Here is a 6,000-nt window from a genome sequence, read left to right on the forward strand (position 1 = left end):
AAATGAATATTACAGCTCATTACTTAGTAAATATTTCTTGATTGGTTCATCAGCAGTCCCAGAAGAAAGGACTAACATTAAAGTTCTTTCCACCTTATTTTTCTCCTTCTCTCCTTCAGTTGACCTAATTTGTCTGCCCATGTTAGCATCAGCTAACATAATAAAAAGTTAAAGGTTTGGAAATCTCTCAAAGAAGTAACTATATAGCTGTGATAGAGTGGTGGTCCTGGAATTAGTTTCCAGGGTTGTTAGGACCCTGTAGTCCTGGTCTCCACTGCCTGCCTTCCTCTGATCAGGCTTAAAGGTAAGATGAGTGAGAGTAACATTCTACAAGGTCATTTTATCACCTTATGCATGGAATGTTCTGGGAACCGTGCTAATCCCATCCCTCCCGCTTCCTCCATTTTATTGTTGTTCATAGCACATAAACAGTATAACAAATAAATTTAAGTAGTAGTATTACCTGACTCCATAGTCTCCATGAGTGTAGCTTTTTCACTACTTTACCACTGCCTAGAACAGTGCATGGCACCATAGTAGGTGCCCAGTAAATGTTTATTGAATGAATGAACCCATCTCATGTTTCTGCCTGCGGAAGAAAAGCACTAAATTCTGCACTGATTCTGCATATGCACAGAGTTGCACATGATGAGAAATATGCAGCAGTGATACCACCAGCTTTAGAGATTTATAAACCCATTAATCAACATCTCATTCAGGCAACACCTACTCCTTGCTGCCTCTGGGTCATCTCTACCCATGTCCTCCTGAGATCTCGAGCTCAGCATTTTCTTCCTGCTTTCCTGGCCCGGTATCTTCCTGGTTTGAAGCCTCCAAGTCATCTTTGATTTCTCCTGCCACTGGATATGTGCTATTTGACAAGTTCTTTAAATTTAACAGTCTCTGAAGGTAAGGGCAAGGCCATTGGTCTGAGACCCACCTAAAACAGGGACCAAGAAGCTAATCCCACCTAAAATAATAATAGAACTGTTATCCCCAAGGGAGAAGAGTTCATGTGTATATAAATGGAGATATCTTGGAGGAGGGATTATAATAAAAATATTTATTCCCCATTCTTCCTCCCTGTCTTCCCCAAACTAGCACTTCCTCATTCCTGTAGTGATGTGACCATTCTCCTGTTTATTTCCCTTTCTTTACCTCTGGTTCTAATCATTAAATGGTCCAGTATTGCATGTAGTTTGCTTAAATTAAGTCTTTGACCTTTATCCCTCTGCTTCATTCATTCATTTTATAAATATTTATTGACCTGGAAATAGGTAGGAACCAAGAGCACTGCAGAAGGCTAAGAAGTAGGAGAAAGGACACAGCAACCTGGTTACTGCTGGAACAGCCTGTTTGGGACACTGTTCCCACCACCCTCACACCACCAGATCACCTTTATCTTTTCCTGATGTCTTTGGATTCAAAGTACCTGGAGAGAAGGCCCAGTGGGCTGGACTTTCGTCACATGCCTGCCTCCTAGCTGAAACTAGAGCCTGATAAGGGAAAGATTTGACCCCCTGGGCTTCCCTGGTGGCGCAGTGGTTAAGAATCCACCTGCCAATGCAGGGGACACGGGTTTGAGCCCTGGTCCGGGAGGATCCCACATGCTGCGGAGCAACTAAGCCCATGCGCCACAACTACTGAGCCTGTGCTCTAGAACCCGCAAACCACAACTGCTGAGCCCGTGTGCCACAACCACTGAAGCCCGCATGCCCAGAGCCTGTGCTCACCACAATGAGAAGCCCACACACCACAACAAAGAGTAAACCCCACTCGCCACAACTACAGAAAGCCCACACGCAGCAACGAAGACCCAACCCAGTCAAAAATAAATAAATAAATAAATAAATTTATTTTAAAAAAAGAGAGAGAGATTTGACCCCCTCACCTTCCTTCTGAATGGTAGTAGGAGACAGGGCACTGCAGTTACCCTTCCATCAAGATAGTGAGAGGAAGTTGATTGACCAATTGGAAATTGTGCAGACAAAAGGTGACAAACATCCGCTACAGTGCAGAGGGAGTGTTGGAGAAGAAGCAAAAGCTCAGCAAAGGAAGAGGGGGGACATCTTAAGCACAGAAGACAGCACTAGTGTGCAGAGAACCATGAGTAGTTCGGTCTTGCGACATTGGGAGTAGGGATGAGAGCGGAGAGGTGGGAGAGGGCCCTGTGTGCTGCGCTGTGGAGCTTGGACTTCAATCAGCAGGTAATGAGAGTCACGGGAAGGTTTAAACAGAAAGTCTCCAAGAGAGGATGGTGGGGATGGGGGACGTATGAGAGAAGCCACCACTGGAAAGAACCTTAAAGGTCATCTTATCCAATCTCATCATTTTCTGCAATATGACTACCAAATGAGGATATATATTTGAACCTCTCCAGTGACAACTTGCCAAGACAAGTTGTTCCCTTTGAAAGAAAGGCCAGTAGAGAGTTCTTTATTGTGTTCAACTGAAATCTGCCTCCTGAAGCTTCTACTCTTTGGCTGCACTTGGAAACTCAATGTTACACAAAAATCCATTTCCTTGTCACTCAAAGACTTTTCTCCTCAGTCTAAATATGCATAATTCAGCAACTGTTCCTTGTGTGACCTGTTGTTTTTTTTTTTTAACATCTTTATTGGAGTATAATTGCTTTAGAATGGTGTGTTAGTTTCTGCTTTATAACAAAGTGAATCAGTTATACATATACATATATCCCCATATCTCTTCCCTCTTGCGTCTCCTTCCCTCCCACCCTCCCTATCCCACCCCTCTAGGTGGTCACAAAGCACCGAGCTGATCTCCCTGTGCTATGCGGCTGCTTCCCACTAGCTATCTGTTTTACATTTGGCAGTGTATATATGTCCATGCCACTGTCTCACTTTGTCCCAGCTTACCCTTCCCCCTTCCCATGTCCTCACGTCCATTCTCTATGTCTGTGTCTTTATTCCTGTCCTGCCCCTAGGTTCTTCATGACCATTTTTTTGTTTGTTTTTTAGATTCCATATATATGTGTTAGCATACGGTGTTTGTTTTTCTCTTTCTGACTTACTTCACTCTGTATAACAGACTCTAGGTCCATCCTCCTCACTACAAATAACTCCATTTCGTTTCTTTTTATGGCTGAGTCATATTCCATTGTATATATGTGCCAGATCTTCTTTATCCATTCATCTGTTGATGGACACTTAGGTTGCTTCCATGTCCTGGCTATTGTAAATAGAGCTGCAATGAACATTGTGGTACATGACTCTTTTTGAATTATGGTTTTCTCAGGGTATATGCCCAGTAGTGGGATTGCTGGGTCGTATGGTAGTTCTATTTTTAATTTTTTAAGGAACCTCCACACTGTTCTCCATAGTGGCTGTATCAATTTACATTCCCACCAACAGTGCAAGAGGGTTCCCTTTTCTCCACACCCTCTCCAGCATTTATTGTTTGTAGATTTTTTGATGATGGCCATTCTGACCGGTGTGTGACCTGTTTTTTAGATCCCCCTCACCTTCCTGATCACCCCCATGGACAATTTTCAGAGAGCTGGGTCCAAAATTAATATAATACCAGGAGAGGTGGGGTGGAAACCAACCTGAGGCTAAATCAGGAAAGCTGGACTGGGGGAGGGGTAGAAGAGATTTATTCTCAGGTGAGCAGGGAGCAAGGGCAGAAAAAAATAAAACAGTAACTGGATCAGAGTTTTTTCCAGTTGTTTGGCATTCCCACATATGCATGCTTCCCCCGGTGGATAGGGATCTGTGTCCCGTGAAACAAACTCAGAACCTCTGCCCTGGAAGGAACCCAAATTCAATGCAAGCATCTCTCTTTACAGTGAGGAAAGCCTGAGGGTCAGGTTGGAGATCCACTTTGAGTCCACAGAGTGGCTTTCTGCAGAACCCAACTCATCTTCTTCCCAATCTGCTGCTTTCTCCCCCATGACCTGGTTAAAATTCATTCAGTGAATCTTAGTCTTCAGCCATAAGGAGTCCTCCCTCCTTGTAATCAGGAGTAAACTAAGGTCCAGAAAAGAGAAGTGATCCCCTGAGTCACAAAGCAGTTCAGGGGCAAACCTGGGACTTAATACTCAGGTCTCCTGACTGGTAGTCCCTTTCTCCTTCTGTACAAATATTTAGTAACCTACCAGGAGCAGGACAGTGAATAAAAAGTTGCTAAGGTGTAACCCACATCTTTAAGAAGACAAAAGCAATTATGATGCAATAGAAGTGCAGTAGTAGAGGTAAGCATAGAATGGTGCAGGAATAGAGGGGCATCTGTGCTGGATCCAGGAAGGGCTCTAAAGAATTGCTGGGACTAGAGTGGAGCCTTGAAGGAAGAGCAGGAGCTTGTCAGGTAGAGAAAAGAGAAAAGACCTTGCAGACACAGCAGACAGCAAAAAGAACACAGGAAGAAGCATCCTGCGGAGGCTAGATAATAGGTTTCTGATCTCAGCCAACGGCATTTCCGATTTTACGCACTTTTTCTGGGTGAAATGCCCGAAGCTCCAACTATCACTCTGAAGCTGACGACTACAGGTCTATGTTTTTAGGCCAGACCTTCTTTCCAAGCTTCAGAGCCACACAACAGTTTTCAAGTCATCTCTACCTGGATGTCCCACAGCACTTCAAACTTAAGTTGTCCAGGCCTAAGCTTTTTTTCTCACACCTGACTACCCACCCCACCACCCCCCCCCCGATGCCAGCAAGCTTGCTCCTTCTCCTATATGGACTGTCTCAATGTGTCGTCGTTCATTATTTCTTCTCCCTCCCTACCCCTACCCCACACTGAAATAAGTACCTGGAGCTGCCAGTCGTACTTCTTAATGCATGAAAACCCCTTACTGTAACAGGATGGAGGTGGGGATTTTTTTTTTTCAATTAAAACTGAATAAAATATGGAGTCATATGATTACTAGAGTAATGGAGCCAGCCTGGAGTTCTGGAAGTTCGGTTGTACCATCCAGATCTATCTAGCCTTTCTAAGCCAGCCTAAGACATGGCTTAGAAACAATTCCTGGTTCTAAGGCTGTTTGGGACTTTGGAATGGCAGCAAGGATTCTGGAACTTGCCTGGTTAGTTGACATCCATTCAGTCAGCTTATGTGGGGAGATAGGCTCAGTAGAAAACTGGGAACCCTGGGACCCCATTCTCTACTTTCCAGTTTCCAGAGTTGGGGTTGTCTTGTCGTTTACCCACTGAGCCTCGCCTTCACTTCCAATAACTTTAGCCCAGCCAGGATTTGAGATCCAGCTGTAGTTGTCAACTGAATTCAGTTATTGTGGAGTTTTGTTGTACAGTATCTATAAACCCCCCCCTTTTTCTTCTTTACCTTGTAGTAGTTAAGAACACAGGTTCTAATTTCAGAGCGCCCAGTTTCAAAAACCCCCTTTCTATCAGTTACTAGCTATGAGACCTTGAGCAATATGAAAGCCAGCCTCCAAGAGGGCCCCCAATAATCCCTGCCTGGCAGAAGTAATGGCATCCTACTTCCAAGATTAGGATATAAAAGACTCTTTATCTTCCATCTTGGTACTCTTTCTCGGATCATTTGCTCTGGGTGAAGCCAGCTGCCATGTCATGAGCAGCCCTATGGAGAGGCACATGTGTGAGCTCGGAAGCCCTGACCATTCCTGTGGAATAGGAGTATGGATGCTGCTTAACTGGTGCTTCTGGCTCCGTGTCTCAATGAGATTGCAGTTAAGATGTCAGCTGCGGTTGCAGTCATGCGAAGGTTTAGGATCAGCTGGGGCTGGAGGATCAGCTTTCCAGATAGTTCACTCACATGGCAAGAAGCCCCAGCTCCTCACCACATGGGCCTCTCCATAGGGTTGCTTGAGGGTCCTCACAACAAAGCATCTGGCTTCCTCCAGAGTGAGTGATCCAAAGAGAGAGCAAGGCACAAGCCACAGTGTCTTTTATGACTTAGCCTCGGAAGTCACACACTGTCATTTCTGCAAAATTCTGTGGTCATACAGATCAATCCTGATACAGTGTGCGAGGGACTATGCAGGAGATGGGGATCATGAGGGCC

Source organism: Eschrichtius robustus, chromosome 11, assembly GCF_028021215.1.
Source record: "Eschrichtius robustus isolate mEscRob2 chromosome 11, mEscRob2.pri, whole genome shotgun sequence".
Taxonomy (NCBI): Eukaryota; Metazoa; Chordata; class Mammalia; order Artiodactyla; family Eschrichtiidae; genus Eschrichtius; species Eschrichtius robustus.